General features: G+C 46.3%; 1 protein-coding gene across 6 annotated transcripts in view; it reads left to right on the plus strand.

Moving 5' to 3' along the window:
- Positions 1–27,251, plus strand: part of trpm2 (transient receptor potential cation channel, subfamily M, member 2) — a 347,573-nt gene that overhangs the window by 32,799 nt on the left and 287,523 nt on the right. The window contains exon 1 of one of the 6 annotated variants that reach the window (XM_068036237.1): positions 2,884–2,944. The exons of the other annotated variants lie outside the window; for them this stretch is intronic. The gene's annotated coding sequence lies outside the window, so the exon portion shown is untranslated. Of the gene's footprint in view, positions 1–2,883; positions 2,945–27,251 lie in introns of those variants that run through there. 6 annotated transcript variants of the gene reach the window in all.

Genomic DNA, 27,251 nt, shown 5'->3' on the forward strand with positions numbered 1-27,251 from the left:
GATGCCTGCCTAAACTAACACCTTCTGCACTTCCGGGGCCCATATCCCTCTATTCCCTTCCTATTCATGTATTTGTCAAGATGCCTCTTAAACGTCGCTATCGTATCTGCTTCCATCACCTCCCCTGGCAGCAAGTTCCAGGCACTCACCACCCTCTGTGTAAAAAACTTGCCTCGCACATCCCCTCTAAACTTTGCCCCTCGCACCTTAAACCTATGTCCCCTAGTAACTGATTCTTCCACCCTGGGAAAAAGCTTCTGACTATCCACTCTGTCCATGCCGCTCATAACTTCGTAAACCTCTATCATGTCACTCCTCCACCTTCGTCATTCCAGTGAAAACAATCCGAGTTTTTCCAACCTTTCCTCATAGCTAATGCCCTCCAGACCAGGCAACATCCTGGTAAACCTCCTCTGTACCCTCTCCAAAGCCTCCACGTCCTTCTGGTAGTGTGGCGACCAGAATTGCACGCAATATTCTAAGTGTGGCCGAACTAAGGTTCTGTACAGCTGCAACATGACTTGCCAATTTTTATACTCGATGCCCTGACCGATGAAGGCAAGCATGCCGTATGCCTTCTTGACTACCTTATCCACCTGCGTTGCCACTTTCAGTGACCTGTGGACCTGTACACCTGTACACCCAGATATCTCTGCCTGTCAATATTCCTAAGGGTTCTGCCATTTACTATATACCTCCCACCTGCATTAGACCTTCCAAAATGCATTACCTCACATTTGTCTGGATTAAACTCCATCTGCCATTTCTCCGCCCAAGTCTCCAACCGATCTATATCCTGCTGTATCCTCTGACAATCCTCATCATTATCCGCAACTCCACCAACCTTTGTGTCATCCACAAACTTACTAATCAGACCAGCTACATTTTCCTCCAAATCATTTATATATACTACAAACAGCAAAGGTCCCAGCACTGATCCCTGCGGCACACCACTAGTTACATCCCTCCATTCAGAAAAACACCCATCCACTGTTACCCTCTGTCTTCTATGACCAAGCCAGTTCTGTATCCATCTTGCCAGCTCACCTCTGATCCCGTGTGGCTTCACCTTTTGTACCAGTCTGCCATGCGGGACCTTGTCAGTACTTTATTGTTACCCGGTCCTGGTTTAAACCACTGTCCTTGTCTAGAGAGAAAAAAAACCCTTAAAACTCACCAACTAATCACCTACCTGCTGTCCTCTGACGTCACTCCTTACTTCTTTGGAAAACACTGTGGTTCGATTCATGCTCTTCCCCTGCTCTGCTTTATTAGCTGCTGCTGCTGCCTCCAATCAGGTCCACTCTTCCCCCAGTCAATCTTGCTGTGTCTACTCTATCTAAAGTTTTCACAATTTTTGGTCACATCTCAGCCTTCTCTTTTCAAGAGAAATAACACACAACATGTTCATCCCTTTCTGATAGGTATAACCTCACAGTTCTGCTATCATCCTTCTAAACCTATTTTACACCCTCTCCAAGTGATTCTATACCCATTTTAAATTACGAGGGCCTGACGTTTGTTTTTCATTCTTCCATGGCATTGCTGGAAAGGCCAGCATTTACTGACCATCCCTACTTGTCCTTTGCAAGATATTGGTGAGCCACCTTCTTGAACAGTTGAAGTCCATATGGTGGAGGAACTCCCATAGTGCTCTTCGGTAGAGGTCCAGGACTATGACCCAGCAATGTTAAAGGAACAGCGAAATATTTCCAAGACAGGATCGTGTGTGACTTGGAGGGGAACGTGCAGGTGCTGGTGTTCCCCTGTGCCTTCTGTCCTTGTCATTCTAGGTGGTAGAGGTTATGTTACTAAAATTTCATCAGGGTTAAGTATAACAGTAAGTGAATTAACAAGAGTATTAGCATAGAGCAGCTCTAGAGCCATTAATTAAAATTAATAGTTCATACAAGGTACTAAGTATATTATAAAAAAGTGAATAGAGTTTTTTCTTAGAGCATGGCTGGGAAGCTGAGAACAATTGCTTGCAATTCCTGCGCCATGAGAGAACTCCATGACATTTAATGTGCGTTGAATGATCACTTGTGTAGGAAGTGTCTCCAGCTGCTCCAGGTCGAGCTCAGGATTTCTGAGCTTGAGGGGCAGCTGGAGTCACTGCGGAGCATCAGGGAGCAGGAGAGTTTCCGGGATCGTACATTACAGGAGGCGGTCACCACACAGGCAATGAGAGTTCATGATCATAGATGGATGGCCATCCGGAAGAGTAGAAAGAGGCAGGAGGTGCAGGAGTCCTCAGGGTATATGCCACTGTCAAAACTGGTACTCAGCTTTGGAAACTGCTGGAGCAATGATACTGTTACAACCGGGTGAGGAAGAGGTCTTAGGCTCCCCTCTTGCCCTTTCTGGTTTGGCTGTAACAGAGTTTAACTTTGAAAACACAATGTTTTTAGTTTAACACCTCAGTGAGTCCTTGCTCACTGCTTTCTAATTGTAATTACAAATGAACCAACCAGACAGGTTTTCTTAGGTTTCAACAAGAAAGTTGTAAGTTTATTAGCTTTATCACTCTAACTTAGTTAAAAATACTAAAATACGCAACGCCACCATGCTGGCATGCATATGAGATAAACACACACAGAAATAGATACAGAGGGGGAGAAAGAATTAAAGGGGGAGGTTTAAGTAGGGTTGACAATAAATAGAATTCAGTTAATGTCTTTCGGTTTGGACGTAAAGTCCTTGATAGGAGCTGAGATTTTGCAGTTCTCGCTGGGGCCCAGTGTACACTTTCAAACTTGTTTCTCTGGTACCAGAAGGCTGAAGAGGTTCTCTGTCTTAAGGCTTAAGCTGCTTCCGCCGGTCCCTGGGACTTTGCTTCAGAGAGGGACAGGGAGAGAGAGCTTCCTTCTCTTTGGTCTTCAAGTTGCAGTCTGCCCACCTTTCTGTGAGGCACAATTCAAACAGTTCCCAGTCTGGCCAGCAGGTAAGTCCTGTGAACAGCTGTTTGTTTAAAACAGCATCTTCTTTGAGGGTTGTTGTTTCTCAAAGTTCTCCAGTCACACTCGGTGGGATGTGGAGCTCTGGCTCTTATGATTGCCCAGACCAACCTTGTTAATTGAAACAGTGAGCACGCCCATTGTCTCTCTATTCAACCATCTCTCAGAATGCAAATGTGCAGCCATGTTTTCAGTTGTTCAACTCTGTGGTCTTTTTTTTAAACAAGTTAGAGTCATAGAGTCATAGAGTCGTACAGCATAGAAACAGGCCCTTCGGCCCACTGCGTCCATGCTGACCATAATGCCTATCTATACTAATCCCACCTGCCTGCATTAATTCCATATCCCTCTATGCCTTGCTCATTCAAGTACCTGTCCAGATGCATCTTAAATGTTGCTACTGTTCCTGCCTCCACCACCTCCTCAGGCAGCTCATTCCAGATTCCCACTATTCTTTGTGTGAAAAATTTACCCCTTTGATCCCCTATAAAGCTCCTCCCTCTCACCTTAAATCTATGCCCTCTAGTTTTAGTCATCCCTACCATGGGAAACAGACTCTGGCTATCTACCCTATCCATGCCTCTCATAATTTTATGTACCTCTATCATGTCCCCTCTCAGCCTCTTTCACTCCAGGGAAAACAGACCCAGCCTATCCAATCTCTCTTTACAACTCAAGCCCTCCAAACCAGGCAACATCCTTGTAAATCTTTTCTGCCACCTCTCTAGCTTAATCGCATCTTTCCTGCAGTGCGGCAACCAGAACTGCACACTGTATTCCAAATGCGGCCTAACCAACATTATGTACAACTGTAACATGACGTCCCAACTCTTGTACTCAATGCCTCAGCCGATGAAGGCAAGCATGCCATACGCCTTCTTCACCACCCTGTCTACCTGTGTTGCCACTTTCAGGGAACTATGTACTTGCACCGCAAGGTCTCTCTGCTCATCAACATTCCCCAGGCCCCTTCACTGTATATGTCCTGCCCTGGTTTAACTTCCCAAAATGCAGCACTTCACACTTGTCTGCGTTAAATTCCATTTGCCAATCCCTTTCCCACTTTCCCAGTTTATCTATATCCTGCTGTAACCTTAGACAACCTTCTTCACTGTCTACTATACCAGCTATTTTGGTGTCATCTGCAAACTTACTAATCATGCCCCCTACATCCACATCCAAGTCATTAATATATATGACAAACAACAGATTTTTTATTTTATTTTAGAGATACAGCACTGAAACAGGCCCTCCGGCCCACCGAGTCTGTGCCGACCATCAACCTCCCATTTATACTAATCCTACACTAATTCCATATTCCTACCACATCCCCACCTGTCCCTATATTTCCCTACCACCTACCTATACTAGTGACAATTTATAATGGCCAATTTACCTACCAACCTGCAAGTCTTTGGCATGTGGGAGGAAACCGGAGCACCCGGAGGAAACCCACGCAGACACAGGGAGAACTTGCAAACTCCACACAGGCAGTACCCAGAATTGAACCCAGGTCGCTGGAGCTGTGAGGCTGCAGTGCTAACCACTGCGCCACTGTGCCGCCCAACAGAGGGCCCAGCACTGATCCCTGCGGCACACCACTGGTCACCGGCCTCCGATCTGAAAAACAAGCCTCCACTACCACCCTCTGCCTCCTAACACACAGCCAATTTTGTATCTAATTTGCTAGCTCACCCTGGATCCCATTTGTTCGAACTTTCTGGACCAACCTAGGACCAATGACCTCGCAGGGAGGTTCATTACTGTAGTTGGGGAGAGTTTAAATTAAATTGGCAGGGGGCCTGGGTACCAGCATGTAAAAGGCGAAAAGAGAAATAAGGTGCATAAAGGAGTGAGAGTGTTGGATAGAACTAGAGAAGGAAATAGTACCAAATTAGCTAGGAACAGACAAAGAAGGAAGAAGACAAAGACAGGTTTTCAATGCATGGATGTAAACGTACCAAGTTTGGTGAATAAGGTCAGTGTTTTACAAGTGCAAATAGCCATGCGGGAATATTATGTAGTGACAATAATGGAAACGTGACTTAAGAATGATTAAGACTAGATGCTTAATCTTCAAGGATACAAAAGAGTTCAGAAAAGATAGGGAAAGAGAAAAGGGAGGTGGGGTTACAATACTGATTAGGGAAGACACTGTCATGTTGAAAAGGGTGAATGTCCTTGAGGGGCAAAAGTTGAGAAGCAAAAAGGGGATGATCACACTCCTAGGGGTATTCGATAGGCCTCCAAATCATGAGAGCAAGATAGAGGAGAAAATATGCTGGGAAATCACTGAAACATGCAAGAACTATAGGTTGGTGATATTGGGGTACTTTAATTATCCAAATACCAAAAGGGATAATGTAGGAGTAAACACTAAAGCAGGGAGGAATTTCTGGATTGTGTTCAGGAGAACTTCCTTGATCTGTATGTTCTCAGTTCAATTAGGATGGAGGCATTGCTGGATCTGGTGCTGGGGAATGAGGTGGGCCAAGTGGACCAAGTGTCTGTGGGGGAGCACTTCGTTGAGAGTGATCATTGTATCATGAGGCTTAGATTAGTAATGGAGAAGAGCAAGGAACAATCTAAAGTAGAAGTTCTAAATTGGAAGAGAACTAAATTCAATGGGATGAGAAGGGATCTAGCCAGGGTAAAATGGAACCCAAGATTGACTGGAAAAACTGTCACAGAGCAATGGGCGACCTTTAAGGAGATGATGTTTCTGGTAGATGCTTGGTACATTCCAACAAGGGAGAAAGGTAAGGGAAGCAAAGCCAGAGCTCCTTGGATGACGAGAATATGATGAAACAAAAAATGGTGTATGATGCATGTCCTGTTAATTCTTTGAGCACGAACCAGGACAAATACATTAAGTGAGAGGGGAAAATAAAACTGGCAAAGAGAGAATATGAGAATAGAATGGCAGGTGACATAGAAGGGAGCCGAAAAATCTTCTCATGGCATGTAAATAGCGAGCAGGTAGTAAGAAGTTGGGTGGGGCCTATTAGGGAGAAAGATGGTGACCTATGCGTAGAGGCACAGGTTAAGGCTAGAATGCTTAATGAGTATAGTGTATCGGTGTTTATTAAGGAAGAGGATGCTGACAAAATATCAATAGAAGTGGAGATTGTAGAGGTAATGCATGGGGTAAAAAATGATAGGCCAGATGTACTGGAAAATGATTTGGAGGAAAGTATAGGTGGTCTGATTAGCAAGTTTGCAGACGACACTATGATTGGTGGAGTAGCAGATAGTGAAGGGGACTGTCAGAGAATACAGCAGAATATAAATAGATTGGAGAGTTGGGCAGAGAAATGGCAGATGGAGTTCAATCAGGGCAAATGCGAGGTGATGCATTTTGGAAGATCCAATTCAAGAGTGAACTATACAGTAAATGGAAAAGTCCTGGGGAAAATTGATGTACAGAGAGATTTGGGTGTTCAGGTCCATTGTTCCCTGAAGGTGGCAACGCAGGTCAATAGAGTGGTCAAGAAGGCATACGGCATGCTTTCCTTCATCGGAAGGGGTATTGAGTACAAGCGTTGGCAGGTCATGTTACAGTTGTATAAGACTTTGGTTCTGCCACATTTGGAATACTGCGTGCAGTTCTGGTCGCCACATTACCAAAAGGATGTAGATGCTTTGGAGAGGGTGCAGAGGAGGTTCACCAGGATGTTGCCTGGTATGGAGGGCACTAGCTGTGAAGAGAGGTTGAGTAGATTAGGATTATTTTCATTAGAAAGACGGAGGTTGAGGGGGGACCTGATTGAGGTGTACAAAATCATGAGAGGTATAGACAGGGTGGATAGCAAGAAGCTTTTTCCCAGAGTGGGGGATTCAATTACTAGGGGTCACGAGTTCAAAGTGAGAGGGGAAAAGTTTAGGGGGGATATGCGTGGGAAGTTCTTTACGCAGAGGGTGGTGGGTGCCTGGAACGCGTTGCCAGCGGAGATGGTAGACGCGGGCATGATAGCGTCTTTTAAGATGTATCTAGACAGATACATGAATGGGCAGGAAGCAAAGAGATACAGACCCTTAGAAAATAGGCGACATGTTTAGATAGAGGATCTGGATCGGCGCAGGCTTGGAGGGCCGAAGGGCCTGTTCCTGTGCTGTAATTTTCTTTGTTCTTTGTTCTTTGTTTTTGAAAGGCTGGCGATGCTTAGAGTGGATAAGTCACCTGGTCTGTTAGGCTTGCATCCCAGGTTGCTAAAGGAAGTGGGAGTGGAGATAGTAGAAGGGCTTGTCATAATCTTCCAATTTTCCCTCGATATGGGGAGGTGCCAGAGGATTGGAGAGTGGCAAATGTGACAACTTTCTTCTAGAAAGGGTGTAAGGACATTCCTAGTAACTAAAGGCCAGTTAATTTAACATCAGTGGTGGGTAAGATTTTAGAAACAATCATCAGGGAAAATATCAATGGACACTTAGAAAGGTTTGACTTAATTAAGGATAGCCAGCATGGATTTGTAAAAGGCAGATTGTGCTTGACTAATCTAACTGAATTTTGTGATGAAGTAACAGAGAAGGTTGTTGAAGGAAATGTGGTGGATGTTGTCTATATGGACTTTGAGAAAACATGTGATAAAGAACCACACAAGGGCTGGTTAACAAAATTAAGGCTCATGGAATAGTTGGGTCAGTGTCTACTTGGATAAAACATTGGCTTAAGGACAGAAAACAGCGAGTCACGGTAAATGGTTGTTTTTCAGACTGGAGGATGTGAGACAGTGGTGTCCCCCAAGGGTCAGTGCTGGGCCCACTGCTTTTTTTGCTATGTTTAAATGACTTGGATCTTGGAATACAGAGTAGAAATTCAAAATTTGCCGATGATACCAAACCTGGAGGAGTGGCAAACAGGATGATACCAGTTGACTGCAACAGCTCATAGATAGGCTAGCAGAATGGGCAGAGAGGTGGCAGATGAAATTTACTACAGAGAAGTGTGAGGTGAGGCAATATAGACTTAATGACACAGTTTGAAAGAGTGTGTAGGAACAGAGGGACCTGGGGGTGCGTGTGCATCGATCTTTGAAGGTAGCAGGACATATTGAGAGAGTAGTTGGCAAAGCGTATGGGATCTTGGGCTGCATAAGTAGAGGTATTTAATGAAAAAGCAGGGAAGTTATGCTGAACTTTGTAAATCTCTGATTAGGCCCCAACACAAGTATTATGTCCCGTTCTGGTGACCACACTTTAGGAAAGATGGAAAGGTGCTTGAGAAGGTGCAGAGGAGATTTTGTAGAATGATTCCAGGAATGGGGGATTTTATCTACAAGGTTAGGTTGGAAAAGCTGGTGTTGTTCTCCTTGGAGCAAAGCAGGTTGAGGAGCGATTTGATAGAGGCGGCACAGTGGCGCAGTAGGGCGGCACAGTGGCGCAGTAGGGCGGCACAGTGGCGCAGCTGGGTGGCACAGTGGCGCAGCAGGGTGGCACAGTGGCGCAGTGGTTAGCACCGCAGCCTCACAGCTCCAGGGACCCGAGTTCGATCCTGGGTACTGCCTGTGCGGAGTTTGCAAGTTCTCCCTGTGACCGCGTGGGTTTTCGCCGGGCCACAGGGGAGGTGCCAGAGGACTGGAAAACAGCTAATGTGGTCCCACTATTTAAGAAAGGTTGCAGAGATAAGCCAGGGAACTACAGACCAGTGAGTCTCACGTCAGTGGTAGGGAAACTATTAGAGAAAGTTCTGAAGGAGAGAATCTATCTCCACTTGGAGAGGCAAAATTTGATTAGGAATAGTCAGCATGGCCTTGTCAGAGGGAGGTCATGCCGAACAAATTTGATTGAATTTTTTGAGCATGTGACCAGGTGTTTAGATGAGGTAGTTTATGTAGTTTACATGGATTTCAGCAAAGCCTTTGACAAGGTCCCACATGGGAGACTTATCAAGAAAGCAAATGCACATGGGATACAAGGTAACTTGATAAGGTGGATTCAAAATTGGCTTAGCTGTAGGAGACAGAGAGTGATGACAGACAGCTGTTTTAGTGACTGGAAGCCAGTGTCCAGTGGCGTACCACAGGGATCTGTACTGGGTCCCCTATTGTTTGTTATTTATATAAACGACATAGATGACTATGTAGGGGGTAGGATCAGTAAGTTCGCGGATGACACAAAGGTTGGCCGAGTGGTTAACAGTGGGGTGGAGTGTCTTAGGTTACAGGAAGATATAGACGGGATGGTCAAATGGGCAGAAAAGCGGCAGATGGAATTTAACACTGAAAAGTGTGAGGTGATACACTTTGGAAGGAGTAATGTGACATGGAGGTATCCAATGAATGGCCTGACACTGGGAAGTTCCGAGGAACAAAGGGACCTTGGCGTGTTTGTCCATAGATCTCTGAAGGCAGAAGGGCAGGTTAATAGGGGGGTGAAAAAGGCATATGGGACACTTGCCTTTATCAATCGAGGCATAGATTACAAAAGCAGGGAGGTCATGTTGGAGTTGTACAGAACTTTGGTAAGGCCACAGCTGGAGTACTGTGTGCAATTCTGGTCGCCACATTATAGGAAGGATGTGATTGCATTGGAGGGGGTGCAGAGGCGATTCACCAGGATGTTGCCTGGGATGGAACATTTAAGCTATGAAAAGAGGTTGGATAGGCTTGGGTTGTTTTCACTGAAGCAGAGAAGACTGAGGGTGACCTGATCGAGGTGTACAAGATTATGAGGGGGCATGGACAGGGTGGATAGGGAGCAGCTGTTCCCCTTAGTTGAATAGTCAGTTACGAGCGGTCACAAGCTTAAGGTGAGGGGCGGGAGGTTTAAGGGGGACTTGAGGAAGAACGTTTTTACCCAGAGGGTGGTGACAGTCTGGAATGCCCTGCCTGGGAGGGTGGTAGAGGCGGGTTGCCTCACATTCTTTAAAAAGTACCTGGATGAGCACTTGGCACGTCATAACAGTCAAGGCTATGGGCCAAGAGCTGGCAAATGGGATTAGGTAGACAGGTCAGGTGTTTTTAATGCATCGGTGCAGACTCGATGGGCCGAAGGGCCTTTTCTATACTGTATTATTCTGTGATTCTGCTCCGGTTTCCTCCCACAGCCAAAGACTTGCAGGTGATAGGTAAATTGGCCGTTGTAAATTGCTCCTAGTGTAGGTAGGTGGTAGGGAATATGGGATTACTGTAGGGTTAGTATAAATGGGTGGTTGTTGGTCGGCACAGACTCTGTGGGCTGAAGGGCCTGTTTCAGTCCTGTATCTCTAAAATAAAATAAAAAGATTCTGACAGGTTTCGATAAGGCAGACAAAGGAAAGCTGTTCCATTAGCTAATGGTACAAGGACTAGGGGAAGAGATTGAAGGTTTTGGGCAAGAAATTCAGGGGGAATGTGGGGAAGAACTTTTTAACACAGCGAGTGGTAATGACCTGGAACTCACTGCCAACGAGGGAGGTGGAAATGGATTTAAAGAAATCAGATGGGCACTGAAGGGAAATAAACTTGCAGGGCTACGGGGTAGAGTGGGGGAATATGATTGATTGGATTGGATTGCTATACACCTGGTCAGGTGTCGGCAACGTGTCCGTACATGGACACCGGTGTCCATGGTAAAAATATGGGGTCCGTGACTGATAATTTCAGGGACGAGAAACTTCCCATTGACTTCTTCTTTCAACCAGTCAGTTTTAAAAAAAAATCACAGCAGTCACTTTCACAGCTGACGTGTGTTTAGAGCAGGAACAGTGCTTCCAATTGGGACAAGTTAGGCCTTTCCCAGCGAGCTTTAAAAATATCAGTACCTGGCAGAAAAGCTGGAACTTGTCCCAATTGGAAGCGCTATACCCGCTCTGTATACATGTCAGCTGTGAAAGTGACTGCGGTGCTTTTTTTTTTAAATGGACCAATCACAAATCTGAGAGTTCCCATTTTCTGTAACTATCAGAGAAGAGGGACAGAGGGACAGAGAGACAGAGAGAGAGGGAGAGGAAGGAGAGAGAGAGAGGAGGGGTGGGAGAGATGGAGGGGAAGGGAGAAAAATAGGGTAGGGGAAGGAGAGAGAGAGGGAGGAGAAGGAGAGTGAGGGAGGGAGGAGGGGGAGTGAGAGGGTGAGGGATGGAGAGAGGGACGGAGAGAGAGAGAGGGAAAGAAGGAGGGAAGGAGGGGAGGGAGAGAGAGAGAGGGAGGGGAGGGAGAGATGGAGGGGAGAGGAGGAGAGATGGAGGGCAAGGGAGGAGAGATGGAGGGGAAGGCAGAGAGGGAGGGTAGGGGAGGGAGAGAAGGAGGGGAGGGAGAGTGCGGGGGTGAGCAGTGAGGGAGGGGAGGAGACAGTATGGGGAGGGAGGGAGAGAGGGAAGGAAAGAGGGAGGGAAGGGAGGGAGAGAGAGAGGGAGGGGAGAGAGAGAGAGGGGAAGGAGAGAGAGAGAGAGGGGGAGGGGAGGGAGCGGGAGGGAGAGGGTGGGAGAGAGAGAGGGGGGCAGAGAGATAGAGGGAGGGAGAGTGAAGGAGGGGGAGAGAGAGAGGGCGGTGAGAGAGCGAGGGAGAGAGGGAGCAGAGAGAGCATGGGGGGGATGAAAGAGAGAGGAGGGCAGAGAGAAAGGGGAGCAGAGAGAGAAGGGGCAGTGAGAAAGAGAGAAGGAGCAGTGAGAGAGGGGGAAGAGAGAGAGAGAGAGGAGGAAGAGAGAGGGGGCAGCGAGAGAGAAAAGTGGCCAAGACCGAGGTGGGGAATGACACAGAATGGGGGCGACGACACCAGAGAGGCTTCACAGAGAGGGAGGGGGAGAGAGTGACACAGAGAGAGACAGACAGACAGACAGAGAGAGAAGTGGAAGAGTGAGTGATCAAGATCACTCCTGACAATGGTCATCTATCTGGAATACTGTGCATCGCTACAAATGTGCAGGCAAACACTGACTACTTGTGCAAGCAAAAAATGCCAGGAGTCTCACTAAATCAGTGTCCAACATAGTGACCAAAAGGTAAGTCAATAAATTAGTCTTCTCATTTAAAGCTTCTTCACAAAAATGCATGTTTGTTGTTGGTTTGATTAACAGTCAGATAAATTTTTAATGCCTTTATCTTTCCGAAATTGCCTCACCAGCCTTCTATGTAAGACAAACATCGTAATGTGGCCTCCCACGTGAAAATATTGGACACCCCTGCTTCAAGCCTTTAACCTTGTGTTTTAAAATAACCTAGTAGCAAAAGTAATTGCAAAAGTAATTCGTATTGGCATTACATACTATTTTGCCTGCTAGCTAGCTAATACAGTTGTGCTGCTCTCCATTGATATTTGTATGCTTAGCTATTTTATTTATAGGGAGAAATGTGTTTTAAATTGGACTGTGTTTTGATGGTATTAGATTGGATATATACTTTATATACAGATTAATTGCACCCATGTCCATGGCTGAATCAATGATTTTGTGTAACGTGTTGGTGCCTATTTCTGGACATAGTAAAACTTCCCAAAATATTTCACAGAAGTATAATCAGACAAAAATTGGCACTGAGTTAAAGAAGGAGATGTTAAAACAGGTGACCAAATACCTTGTAGAAGAGGTAAGTGTTAAGGAGCATTTTAAAGGAGGAGATAGAGATAGGGAGGGAATTCCAGAGCTTAGGGCCTAGGCAACTGAAAGCAGAGTCACCAGTGGTGGAGCGATGAAAACTGGGGATGCACAAAAGACCAGAATTGGGGGAATGCAGAGAACTTGGAAGGTAGTAGGGCTGGAGGAGGTTACAGATAGGAAGGGATGAGGCCATGGAGGGATTTGAACATGGGGGATGAGAATATTAAATTTAAGTTGGTGGACTGAGGACCCCTGAGAAAGAGCAGGCTATCCCCACTCAAGCAATCTCGTGCCAGAAGGAGGTGTGTGGCGGAAGTGGTCAGGATTATATTCCAACCCAACAATGAAGCTAATCATGGGTTAATGTCAATGCTGTACAAGCACAAGGGGTTAGATGTGTTTCAACAACGTCTAATTATAGCTTCAGGAAACTGCAGTATTTCTTTTCCTCCAACTCTCCTCCCAGTTTCGGGTAACCAAGCAACCCAGGCATTCTCCCAGGGGAGACTGTTGCACCAACAGAATATCTGCTGAGGACACCATGCAATGCCACAGAACCCCCAGCTTTTGACTGATGTCTTCTCTCAAATAACTCAAGAATTTTTGGCAATTCCTATCCCTTGAGATGTATCCATAGCATCTGGACAGGTTAATAAAGTGAAAGGACGTCAGGGAGTCACAGTGAAGTGTCAGTCACCAGAGATAAGGATTTCTTGGGTAAGTTTGATCAGACACTGGTGTGTACGATGTCACCTGCAATAACGGTGGGTCCTGAGTCCCATGCTGAAGATTTCTCTGTAAGTGAGCTTCTTATTCACTTTCCTTTTGTGAGGTCCTGATGTGTTCCTTGAACTGCAGAGATGAATCCATTAGGTAGAGACTGTCAGCAGCAAGAAAAAAACTGATGAAATAGCAAACATTTACAACAGGGAATTCATGCAATGTAGAAACAGGAGCTCAGCCCCTCGATCTTGTTTCCCCCATTCATTTCGATTCTGGTTGATCTGTATCTTAACTCCATTTACCCACCTTGGTTCCATATGACTTAATACCTTTGCTGAAAAAAAATTATCCATCTCAGTTTTAGCAGTTTTAATTAACCCCCCAGCCTTCACAGCCGTTTAGGAGGTGGGGAGGTGGGTTCCAGATTTCCGCTACTGTTTACATGAATAAACTCTGCTAGCGTGTCTTAACTCGCACTAAATCCCATTCACCCATCACTCCTCTGCTCAGTGACCTACATTGGCTCCTGGTTAAGCAACACCTCGATGTTAAAATTCGCATCCTTGTTTTCAAATTTCTCCATGTCCTCACTCTCTCCCTCGCTCTATAATCTCCTCAAGCCACACAACACTCAGATATCTGCGCTCCTCTAATTCTGGCCTCTTGAAACCCCGATTTTAATCACTCCACCACCAGAGTGGCCGTGCCTTCAGCTGCCTGAGACCTCAGCTCTGGAATTCACTTCCTAACCCTCTCTGCCGCTCCAGCTCGCTTTCCTCCATTAAGACCGCCTTTAAAATCTACCTTTATGAACAAGTATTGTCCATCTATCCTAATGGCCTGAATTTAATGCCCTGCCCCCTCACCGCCCCCCAGGAGTGTGTGTTGGGAGGGGATGGTGTAAAATCATGTTGGAGACAGGAGGTACTGCACCCGTTGTCTACCCACCCGCCCCAGGCCAATTTGAGGCCCTTAAGTGGCCAATTAATTGCCACTTAAGGTCCTCTTCCTGCCACTGCAGGTATTTTACCAGCAGTGGACAGGCACTTTGGCACCTGAGGATCCTGCCTAGTAATATCTGGCGGCCTCCTTGCAGGCTCGCAGGGGTGGGGGGGGGGTCCTCCTGATCAGGCACCTTGCGCCCCATGGTGAGCCCCCCGAGCAGCAATGGGCCACCCTAGCTAAAACTACTGCCGCGTGCCCACCCCCATCCCTGTCCTGCTCTCCAGACCATCCCCACCTCGCCGAGGCCTAGCCGATTGTCCCTGGCGAAGCCCGACCCATATTTACATCTTTGAAGGGCGACGTCCATCGTCTTCTTCTTGCTGGGTGCATTCCCAGCAGTGGCCATTGTCACATCGCAGGCTGTGATGAATCGCACTTGAAATCACAGATCTAACTTTAACAAGCTTTAACAAGTGTGTTATTGAAGACTTCTGTAGAATTCTTGCTTTCTGCTGGTCACTGTGGTCACAAAGGCTATCTGACAACAACCCCCAGTTAGATATTTTCCCCAAAGCACAAAGCTACTTTCAGTTTCACTTCCAAGTACCATATATTCTCTAATACTCAAGCCCACACATACAATCATGACATTCCTCCCTTATCAGACCAAAACATGTCCATGATTTTTGAACATAATCACAACACATAGTCTTCATATTGTTCTGGTGCTCTCCTCTCACGCCACGGTCTTCCTGTTGTCTCAGGAATTCTGGTCACCAAGTCAGGATTAGGAAATGTTGTTGACCCGTCTGGAACCGATGTTTTTCCTTTTGGATAGCAAGCTGTCTGCCTGCCAACAGCATCACTGTCTTGGACATCTGAATTGCTGAGTGTCAGCTTCACCTCAGCTCCTACATTTGGTTCATCTGCTGGTGTGTCTTTGTCACCATGATACTATTTAACACATGAAGAATTTCTGTCATACAATACTCCTTCTGGTGACTGCACAGTCACATTGTTTCCCTTGGTAATAACAGTGTACGGCTTGTGATAATATGGTGTATCCATCTTACTCGGACTCTCCATCTCAGCTATACTTCATCACTTGGCATCACATCAGACTGTCTAGTTCTCCTTCTGTGGTCTGCATAAAACTTTGCAGCACCCTTTTCCTCAATATCATGATCTCGAGCCTCCTGATTATCTTTAATGTCCCTCTCAGACCAACAGGTGTTCTGCTGAGCTACAGACTTTGCGTTCTTGTCAATAGTTAATCTCACTTGGTGATTGTTCAACTTCTCGATTCCTTGAAACTCTGGTTCAAACTCCTCTCGAAGCTCCACATAGGATTTCACAGAATTCACTTTCAATCCAATGTGTAGCACCCCCAAGGCTTGGCCAGTTTCTCTACTCAGAAGGGGTTCACCGTCCTCCTCAATCACTACAAATTCTGCCTCCACACTCTGATCTCCAGCTGTTACACTCATGGTGAAACATCCAACAGTTTGAATTTGGGTTTTAGATGTGTAAGGATAAAGCTTTTTGACACTTTTGCAAGATGGGCGGCACAGTGGTTAGCACTGCAACCTCACAGCTCCAGGGTCCCAGGTTTGGTTCTAGGTACTGCCTGTGTGGAGTTTGCAAGTTCTCCCTATGACCACGTGGGTTTCCACCGGGTGCTCCGGTTTCCTGCCAAAGACTTGCAGGTTGATAAGTAAATTGCCCATTGTAAATTACCCCTAGTGTGAGTAGGAGAATGGTGGGGATGTGGTAGGGAATATGGGATTAATGTAGGATGAGATAAATGGGTGGTTGATGGTTGGCACAGACTCAGTGGGCCAAAGGGCCTGTTTCAGTGTTGTATCTCTGTGTGCACTTGATTCTTTATCTTCAGTTCCTCCCACAGTGCTTTGCTGATGACATTACTGTCACTGCCTGAATCTACAATAATGCTCAGAATGGACAATTCACCCAAATTCCAGCTTGGACTCTTTGTCTGATGTTATTCAATTCTGGATCTTTGTCTGACTCTCTAGGTGTCATTGCTCTGGGTGTAGAACTGCCACAAACTTCACCAATGATTCCTTCAGCTTCTTTCTCTAGTGAAGATCTGTGTGCTTGTCCTTCCACTGCCTCTATGATGTCTTTTTTTTTAGTTTAGTTTAGAGATACAGCACTGAAACAGGCCCTTCGGCCCACCGAGTCTGTGCTGACCATCAACCACCCATTTATACTAATCCTACATTCCTACCAAACATCCCCACCTGTCCCTATATTTCACTACCACCTCCCTATACTAGTTGCAATTTATAATGGCCAATTTACCTACCAACCTGCAAGTCTTTTGGCTTGTGGGAGGAAACCGGAGCACCCGGAGAAAACCCACGCAGACACGGGGAGAACTTGCAAACTCCACACAGGCAGTACCCAGAATTGAACCCGGGTCGCTGGAGCTGTGAGGCTGCGGTGCTAACCGCTGCGCCACTGTGCCGCCCATGTCTTGGTCAACCAATTCCTTGATCTTTGCTCAACTTATCTGATGTGTAATCTTGGACCACTTGATCCATTATCTGGTTATTCAGATCTATCGCAACATAATTGCATCCATCTGATGCTTGCCTCAAGCGAGTTACAGATTGGACTAATGCTTCCCCTCTTTCTGTTTCATTTGACAGAAAACATGCCTTTTGAATATGGCATTTGGCGCCACCACATAATGGTCCTTCAAAGCTTTCGCTGCACATTTATAATCCGCCTTTTCTCCCATGTCAGGCAACGACTTGAAAGTCTCCCTCACCAAAGCATCAAGCTTGCATGGTGAGCAAATGGCTTGGGCCCTATTTACAAGGTTGCCAATAAGGCCAATCTTACAGTGTGAAACTGTAAGTATCGCGCGTATTGACCAGTGAAGGTCGGTTTGCAGTAGACTGTGATAGAGAACCCCTCAGCAAATTTTTCAAATAATAAGTCAAGGAAAGGGAGGTCATTTGATTTGCAAAGCCTGATGCTGAAATAAGGCGAATCAAAGACATCCTGCAAGACAATGGCTATCCTGATCAGATCATTTCACGCTTTATATCGCGCAAACTTATGAACGGGCCTAAGGCCGTCATTTTCGGCCCAGTCTACCTCAAATTACCCTACAAGGGTAATGCATCCCAAAGATTTGAGTAACAGGTAAAGCTAGCTGTTTCTCGCTGCTACTATGCAGTAGCAACACATGTGGTATTCGCTACTGACAGGATGCTGCAGTCAAGCCAAAAAGACGTCCTATCACACAAATGAGTAATGTGATATATGAATTTCAATGCCAGTGTGATGCTAGGTATATAGGCCGTACGTTCCAAAGACTGGCGGATCACATCAAACAACATGTCCCTTCCGCTTTTTGCAAAGGGCAAGGTACAGGCCATACCCAACCAGCCCGTGCTTGCAAAACTCAAAACACAGTGTCCAACATTGGATGTGATTCCACAATTGGACAATATTTGCTAAATAATCTTCAGTGTGCTAAGAATTACGCTGACAACCAATTTAAGATTGTCAGTAGGGCTCACAGTGTGGCACATTTGCGCGTAATGGAAGCAACATGCATTGATACACTGGGCCCTGTTCTTTGCAGACAGAAAGAACATGTACACTCATCGCGCCTGTTTCAGCTGAACAAAATAAGTGACAGCCATTCGCTGGTTCATTCCTCAGGGCAATGCCTTGACCAATCAAAGCCCAGCTGCCTGGTTTAAATTTCAAACAAGCTTGGCAGTAAACTGGTGCATTCTCCATGGCAATACCTCTAACAATCAGAGTTCACTTGCCAACCAATCAGCACTCTCTTCTCATACAGTATAAGTCGCTGTTTTCGCCTACATTGGTTTTTCTTGCGATTGTCCTGATGAGTGCAAGACGAAAAGCTTTGACAACATGTTTCTATTTTCAGCAATTCTCAAGTTCTATCCTACCAAACGACTATTTTATTCTCTAATACTCATGCCCACACATACAATCAAAGGAAGATGGTTGTGGTTGTTGGAGGTCAACCATCCAGGATATCACTGCAGGAGTTCCTCAGGGTAGTGTCCTTGGCCCAACCATATTCAGCTGCTTCATCAATGACCTTCCTTCAATCATAAGGTCAGAAGTGGGGATGCTCGCTGATGATTGCAAAATATTCAGCACCATTCATGACTCCTCAGATACTGAAGCAGTCCGTATAGAAATGCAGCAAGACCTGGACAATATCCAGGCTTGGGCTGGTAAGTGGCAAGTAACATTCATGCCAAACAAGTGCCAGGCAATGACCATCTCCAACAAGAGAGAATCTAGCCATCTTCCCTTGACATTCAATGGCATTACCATCACTGAATCTCCCACTGTCAACATTCTGGGGCTTACCATTGACTAGAAACTGAACTGGACCAGTCATTATAATTTTTTAATTTTATAATTTTTTTTTAGCACTGAAACAGGCCCTTTGGCCCACCGAGTCTGTGCCGACCAACAACCACCCATTTATACTAACCCTGCAGTAATCCCATATTCCCTACCACCTACCTATACTAGGGGCAATTTACAATGGCCAATTTACCTATCAACCTGCAAGTCTTTGGCTGTGGGAGGAAACCGGAGCACCCGGCGAAAACCCACGTGGTCACAGGGCGAACTTGCAAACTCCACACAGACAGTACCCAGAATCGAACCCGGGTCCCTGGAGCTGTGAGGCTGCAGTGCTAACCACTGCGCCACTGTGCCGCCATGTAAATACTATGGCTACAAGAGCAGGTCAGAGGCGAGGAATCCTGCAGCAAGTAACTCACCTCCTGACTCCTCAAAGCCTGTCCACCATCTACAAGGCACAAGTCAGGAGTGTGATGGAATACTCTCCACTTGCCTAGATGGGTGCAACTCCAATAATACTCAAGAAGCTCGAAACCATTCAGGACAAAACAACCCACTTGATTGGCACCCCATCCACAAACATTCACTCACTCCACCACTGACGCACAGTGGCAGCAGTGTGTACCATCTACAAGATGCACTGCAGCAATGCACCAAGGCTCCCTAGACAGCACCTTCCAAACCCGTGATTTGTACCACCTAGAAGGACAAGGGCAGCAGATGCATGGGAACACCACCACCTGCAAGTTCCCCTCCAAGCCACACACCATCCTGACTTGGAACTATATCACTGTTCCTTCACTGTCGCTGGGTCAAGATGCTGGAACCCCCTTCCTAACAGAACTGTGGGAATACCTACCCCACATGGACTGCAGCAGTTCAAGAAGGCAACTCACCACCACCTTCTCAAGGACAATTAAGGATGAGCAATAAATGCTGGCCTAGCCAGCAACGCCCACATCCCACGACCGAATACAAAAAAAAATCATGACACCCACCACTCCCAGTGAAGCTGCGGGGACTGAGCAGCTGCCGGCCCACTGATTGGCTGGCAGTTCTTGGAAGCGGGCCTTCCTGCCTCAGAGGCCAATTAAGGGCCTCAGCCATGCAAAATAGCAGCCTGGCTTCCAGGCCCAGGGGAGGAGAGTTTGCTCCTGGCTTTTCAGCCAGTGGATAGGGCCTCAACGTTAAATTCCTGCCAATATCTCATTTGTGGCCTGGTGCCACATTTTCTTTTCTAAGACTCCTGTGAAGCACTTTGGAATGTTTTGTTCTGTTAAAAGTGCTATATAGACGAAAGTTCTTGTCGTGGAAGAAAATCAGAAAAGGCTGGAAATACTTAGCAGGTTGGGCAGCATCTGTGGATGAAAGCTCTGATGATAGGTCACAGACCTGAAACGTTAACTCTGCTTCTCTCTCCACAAATGCTTCCAGACCTACTAAGTATTTCCAGGATTCTCTGTTTCGATTTCAGATTTCCAGCATCCATAGATTTTGCCTTTGTTTTGCTGTTGTGGACATGGGCTGTATGAGGTTGGGAACTATGAGTTTGGAGGTTGTGGAGGGAAGACCACCAGATGAGATGAGGTTAGTGACAGTCTTACAAACGATGGCTAGATGTTCGGTGGTGGGGTCATGGTCCAGGGCAGGTAGGAAAAGAGTCAGAGGTGCATTCAGCCTCTGCTCAGTCAAGGTCAATTTGTGTAATAACAACAGCACCATCCTTCTTAGCAGGTTTAAGGACAATGTTAAATTTGGACCTGAGAGACAGAGTGCTGCAAGTTGACAGAGAGACAGGTTAGAGTGTGTGAAGGAAGCAGAGAAATTGAGATTGCCAATGTCACACCAGCAGTTCACAATGAAATGATCTAGAGAGGGTAAGAGGCCAGAGGGAGGGCTTCAGGTGGAACTGTAAGCCTATTTGTTTTCAAACACTCACTCAGGCATATAGTTTGCTTTCACCTGTGAATTGCAAGAGAACAAGTTGATGACTCACTCGAAAGGTTGTTACACTGAATGGTGTTAGTTTATTTGTACCCATGATTACAGATTTAAAACGGAACAGAGTTAAAACAAGGACAGATTTAAAATGATTACAGAAAATTTAAAACAGATTGAGAAAGAAAAGAAAATATTAATAAAAAGAACAAAACTGCTTTGCTACTCTACTCCCAGCAAGTAAATATTTCAACAATATCTGGCATCCTAATCACTCATCACTGTGGGCGGCACAGTGGCGCAGTGGTTAGCACCTCACAGCTCCAGCGACCCGGGTTCGATTCTGGGTACTGTCTGTGTGGAGTTTGCAAGTTCTCCCTGTGACTGTGTGGATTTCCGCCAGGTGTTCCAGTTTCCTGCCAAAGACTTGCAGGTTGATAGGTAAATTGGCCATTGTAAATTGCTCCTAGTGTAGGTAGGTGGATAGGAGAATGGTGGGGATGTAGTAGGGAATATGGGATTAATGTAGGATTAGGTTGCTCAGAAGGGAAGGGGGAAGAGGAGCAGAGCATTAGTCATTGGGGACTCCATAGTTAGGGGAACAGATAGGAGGTTCTGTGGGAACGAGAGAGACTCACGGTTGGTGTGTTGCCTCCCAGGTGCCAGGGTTCGTGATGTCTCGGATCGTGTTTTTGGGATCCTTAAGGGGGAGGGGGAGCAGCCCCAAGTCGTGGTCCACATAGGCACCAACGACATAGGTAGGAAGAGAGATGGGGATTTAAGACAGAAATTCAGGGAGCTAGGGTGGAAGCTTAGAGCGAGAACAAACAGAGTTGTTATCTCTGGGTTGTTGACCGTGCCACGTGATAGCGAAGCGAGGAATAGGGAGAGAGAGGAGTTGAACTGGAGTTGGCTGCAGGGATGGTGCAGGAGGGAGGGTTTTGGTTTCCTGGATAATTGGGGCTCTTTCTGGGGTAGGTGGGACCTCTACAAACAGGATGGTCTTCACCTGAACCAGAGGGGTACCAATATCCTGGGGGGGAGATTTGCTAGTGCTCTTCGGGGGGGTTTAAACTAATTCAGCAGGGGAATGGGAACCTAAATTGTAGTGCCAGTGTACAGGATGTTGAGAGTAGTGAGGGCAGGGATAAGGTTACAAGGACGCAAGAGGGCACTGGCAAGCAAGAACCTGGTTTAAAGTGTGTCTACTTCAACGCCAGGAGCATCCAGAATAAGGTGGGTGAGCTTGCAGCATGGGTTGGTACCTGGGATCTCGATGTAGTGGCCATTTCGGAGACATGGGTAGAGCAGGGGCAGGAATGGATGTTGCAGGTTCCAGGATTTAGATGTTTTAGTAAGAACAGAGAAGATAGTAAAAGAGGGTGGGGTGTGGCATTGTTAATCAAGGAGAGTATTACAGCAACAGAAAGGACGTTTGAGCACTCGTCTACTGAGGTAGTATGGGCCGAGGTTAGAAACAGGAGAGGTGAGGTCACCCTGTTGGGAGTCTTTTATAGACCTCCGAATAGTTCCAGAGATGTAGAGGAAAGGATAGCGAAGATGATTCTCGACAGGGGCGAGTGTAACAGGGTAGTTGTTATGGGGGACATTAACTTTCCAAATATCGACTGGAAATACTATAGTTCGAGTACTTTAGATGGGTCAGTTTTTGTCCAGTGTGTGCAGGAGGGTTTTCTGACACAGTATGTAGACAGGCCAACCAGGGGCGATGCCACATTGGATTTGGTACTGGGTAATGAACCCGGCCAGGTGTTAGATTTAGATGCAGGTGAGCACTTTGGTGATAGTGATCACAATTCGGTTAGGTTTACCTTAGCGATGGGCAGGGACAGGTATATACCGCAGGGCAAGAATTATAACTGGAGGAAAGGAAATTATGATGCGATTAGGCAAGATTTAGGATGCGTAGGATGGGGAAGGAAACTGCAGGGGATGGGAACAATCGAAATGTGGAGCTTATTCAAGGAGCAGCTACTGCGTGTCCTTGATAAGTCTGTACCTGTGAGGCAGGGAGGAAGTTGTCGAGCGAGGGAGCCGTGGTTTACTAAAGAAGTTGAAGCGCTTGTCAAGAGGAAGAAGAAGGCTTATGTTAGGATGAGACGTGAAGGCTCAGTTAGGGCGCTTGAGAGTTACAAGCTAGCCAGGAAGGATCTAAAGGGAGAGATAAGAAGAGCAAGGAGAGGACACGAGAAGTCATTGGCGGAGAGGATCAGGGAAAATCCTAAGGCTTTCTATAGGTATATCAGGAATAAAAGAATGACTAGAGTTAGATGAGGGCCAATCAAGGATAGTAGTGGGAAGTTGTGTGTGGAATCAGAGGAGATAGGGGAAGCGTTAAATGAATATTTTGCGTCAGTATTTACAGTAGAGAAAGAAAATGTTGTCGAGGACAATACTGAGATTCAGGCTACTAGGCTAGATGGGATTGAGGTTCACAAGGAGGAGGTGTTAGCAATTTTGGAAAGTGTGAAAATAGATAAGTCCCCTGGGCCAGATAGGATTTATCCTAGGATTCTCTGGGAAGCTAGGGAGGAGATTGCAGAGCCTTTGTCCTTGATTTTTATGTCGTCATTGTCGACAGGAATAGTGCCGGAAGACTGGAGGATAGCAAATGTTGTCCCCTTGTTCAAGAAGGGAAGTAGAGACAGCCCTGGTAATTATAGACCTGTGAGCCTTACTTCGGTTGTGGGTAAAATGTTGGAAAAGGTTATAAGAGACAGGATTTATAATCATCTTGAAAAGAATAAGTTCATTGGCGATAGTCAGCACGGTTTTGTGACGGGTAGGTCGTGCCTCACAAACCTTATTGAGTTTTTCGAGAAGGTGACCAAACAGGTGGATGAGGGTAAAGCAGTGGATGTGGTCTATATGGATTTCAGTAAGGCGTTTGATAAGGTTCCCCACGGTAGGCTATTGCAGAAAATACGGAAGTATGGGGTTGAAGGTGATTTAGAGCTTTGGATCAGAAATTGGCTAGCTGAAAGAAGACAGAGGGTGGTGGTTGATGGCAAATGTTCATCCTGGAGTTCAGTTACTAGTGGTGTACCGCAAGGATCTGTTTTGGGGCCACTGCTGTTTGTCATTTTTATAAATGACCTGGAAGAGGGTGTGGAAGGGTGGGTTAGTAAATTTGCAGATGACACTAAGGTCGGTAGAGTTGTGGATAGTGCCGAAGGATGTTGTAGGGTACAGAGGGACATAGATAGGCTGCAGAGCTGGGCTGAGAGATGGCAAATGGAGTTTAATGCGGAAAAGTGTGAGGTGATTCACTTTGGAAGGAGTAACAGGAATGCAGAGTACTGGGCTAATGGGAAGATTCTTGGTAGTGTAGATGAACAGAGAGATCTTGGTGTCCAGGTGCATAAATCCCTGAAGGTTGCTACCCAGGTTAATAGGGCTGTTAAGAAGGCATATGGTGTGTTAGCTTTTATTAGTAGGGGGATCGAGTTTCGGAGCCACGAGGTCATGCTGCAGCTGTACAAAACTCTGGTGAGACCGCACCTGGAGTATTGCGTGCAGTTCTGGTCACCGCATTATAGGAAGGATGTGGAAGCTTTGGAAAGGGCGCAGAGGAGATTTACTAGGATGTTGCCTGGTATGGAGGGAAGGTCTTACGAGGAAAGGCTGAGGGACTTGAGGTTGTTTTCGTTGGAGAGAAGGAGGAGGAGAGGTGACTTAATAGAGACATATAAGATAATCAGAGGGTTAGATAGGGTGGATAGTGAGAGTCTTTTTCCTCGGATGGTGATGGCAAACACAAGGGGACATAGCTTTAAGTTGAGGGGTGATAGATATAGGACAGATGTCAGAGGTAGTTTCTTTACTCCGAGAGTAGTAGGGGCGTGGAACGCCCTGCCTGCAACAGTAGTAGACTCGCCAACTTTAAGGGCATTTAAGTGGTCATTGGATAGACATATGGATGAAAATGGAATAGTGTAGGTTAGATGGTTTCACAGGTCGGCGCAACATCGAGGGCCGAAGGGCCTGAACTGTGCTGTAATGTTCTAAAAAAAAATTCTAAAATAAATTAGTATAAATGGGTGGTTGTTAGTCGTCATTGACTCGGTGGGCCGAAGGGCCTGTTTCAGTGCTGTATCTCAAAATAAATAATGCTCAAATTTGCACCTTCTGGGTAGGGAGCTCCTTACTGTTCACATCTATCCATACCCATCAGCTGCCATCTATTCCTTTTCTCCCCATGAAATCCTCTCTTCTGCTGTTTCGGTTCCCCTGATTCTTCCAGTCGGTGCATTTTTAACCCAAACTTAAAGTTAACTGTTAGTTTAAACAGCCTCTGTCTGATGGTATAAACCCCATCTCCCGACATTACCTTGTGAGCTAAAGATGTGGATGTGAAAATCTGGCTTCAAATTCCTGGCTTCACTGGACATCAAGACCATGTTTCTGCTCTGGACTACATTGGAAAAAATGTAAGACCCTGCTTCCGTCTATAATCTGCTGCCTTTTTTCTGATCTGTGAGGTGTGGAAAAGATCTGGAAAAATCTTGATCTCGATTTTCTTTGAAATTTAACTTCAAATTTCTAGACTTAACTCAACATCAAGAGGACACTTTTGCTCTGGACTACACTGGTTATAACGCAAGACCCAACTTTGTCTCTGAATTGCTGCACTGTTGTGATCTTTAAAGTAACTTCGATCAGTTTACTGCCCTTCCCCCACCACTGATGTGATTGAGAGAGTTTAATCTCTGGCTCAGCCTATGATTGGCCACTGGTTATACTGGTTTTTCTGCTTCAGCCTATTCCTGGCCAGAAAATCACTTGCCTGTGCTGAGTTCACTCCTAAGCGACCTACAGTCATCGCAGACTGACCACCTGAGAGCGGATTAGCTGGAGGGCTCAGAAGATGAGGGTGGCAAGCTGGAGGTGGGAAGCAGCGACCTGCAGCTGCTTCCTTCGCACACCTGGAGGACAAGATCACACCTACTTTTGTGCTGATCTTGGGCCCTGTCGGTTGGTGCCTTCAACATTAACAACAACATAATGGCTAAGGGAGTAAACCCAACAAAATCTGTAGTGAAATCCCATTCGACGTTTAGTGTTTCCTACAAATTAGCACCTTCCAGCAACTCCTGCAACCAAATAGCCTCTAGACGTATAGGCTTTCATCTTTCCTCCGGACACCAGCCTATGAGGTTGAGGGGGGGGGGGGTACAGATACTAGGCAAGTCTGCACCTCCGAAAACCATGCTGAGGCTATGCAGCAAACAAAAAAAGGTAACCTTTCAGCTTGGAAACTGGAATGTGAGGACTATGTTTCTTGGAATAAACAGCGATCCACACTCCACAGCTAGTGTACGCAAGACAGCCCTGATTGACTGTGAGCCATACAAGCTTGGTATCGACATTACCGCTCCACAAGAAACCAGATTAGCCGACACAGGTTCTATTCAAGAGGCTAATTACATCTCCTACTGGCAAGGAAAGGGTGCTGAACATCAACGCTGAGCAAGGTGTCGGCTTCGCAGTGAGCTGACACAGTCAATTGAGCCACCAGTAGCAACCTTGGAGTACCTCATCTCCCTATGGCTTTCACCCGATGGAGGCCCAGATAACATATGTGAATATGCACCAACTCTGAATGCCAGCATCTCAGATAAAAAGCATTTCTATAATTTCCTAGGTGACGTTTAGCAGAACATCCCAAATGGTGAGAGGCTAATCATCCTGGGTGACTTCAGCACACGTGTTGGGGCAGACAGTGATTCATGGCCAATGTGCCTTGATCGTCATGGGGTGGGTAAGATCAACGACAATGGACAACGCCTTCTTGACCTTTGTGCCCTGAATGAACTCTGCATCACCAACACCTTCTTCCAGGGCAGACATCGCCACAAGGCAACATGGCGTCACCCAAGGTCTGGTCATTGGCACCAACTATACCTCGTCATCACAAGGAGACGCGATCTGCCCAGTGTTCTTCATACCCACACCTACCATAGTGCAGATTGTGACACCGACCACTCTCTTATCAGCAGCAGAGTGAAGGTGCATCCCCAAAAGTTCCACAGTTCCAAACATGAGGGCCCACCACACATCAACATCCCTTGCACAAGCAATGATGCCAAATGCCAGCACTTCGCTCTGTCTCTAGAATGCTTGCTACCCATCAAAGACTTAACAGGAAACACCGATGTCGGCATTGATGAAGTCTGGAAGTCATTAAGTTCAATCATCCATGAAGCAGCAGAAGCATCATTTGGTAAAGGCAGACCCCGCAACAAGGACTGGTTTGAGACCTATTCAGATGATATCTGTCATTGATGCAATAAACAAAGCCTGCATGATGCACAACATAAACCCAACATAAGACACTGCATGACATGAAAGAGCCAAGACAGCCGTGCAAAGGAGAGGGAGATACTGCACAAGTACTGGATCAGCTTATGTCAAGAAATCGAAACAGCATGTGATAAAGGAAATATGAGCTATGTACAAAGGGCGCTTGGCGCTGCCACCATCAAAGCTGCTCCACTGAAGTCGGCAGATGGTGAAGTTACTCATCAACAGAAGTAAATTGATGTCCCACTGGGCTGAACACTACTGTGAGCTGCACTCCTGTGAATTGGACATCTCTCAGTCTGCGCTCGGTGCTCTCTCGCAACTTCCTGTCATGGATGAGTTAGATGAAGAACCCTCGTCACTGGAACTCGAGAAGGCCCTCGACCGCCTAACGAACAGAAGGGCACCGGGCAAGGATGGAATCCCAGCTGAACTACTCAAACACAAAAAGTCTCATC

This window comes from Heterodontus francisci, chromosome 7 (genome assembly GCF_036365525.1).
Source record: "Heterodontus francisci isolate sHetFra1 chromosome 7, sHetFra1.hap1, whole genome shotgun sequence".
NCBI lineage: Eukaryota > Metazoa > Chordata > Chondrichthyes > Heterodontiformes > Heterodontidae > Heterodontus > Heterodontus francisci.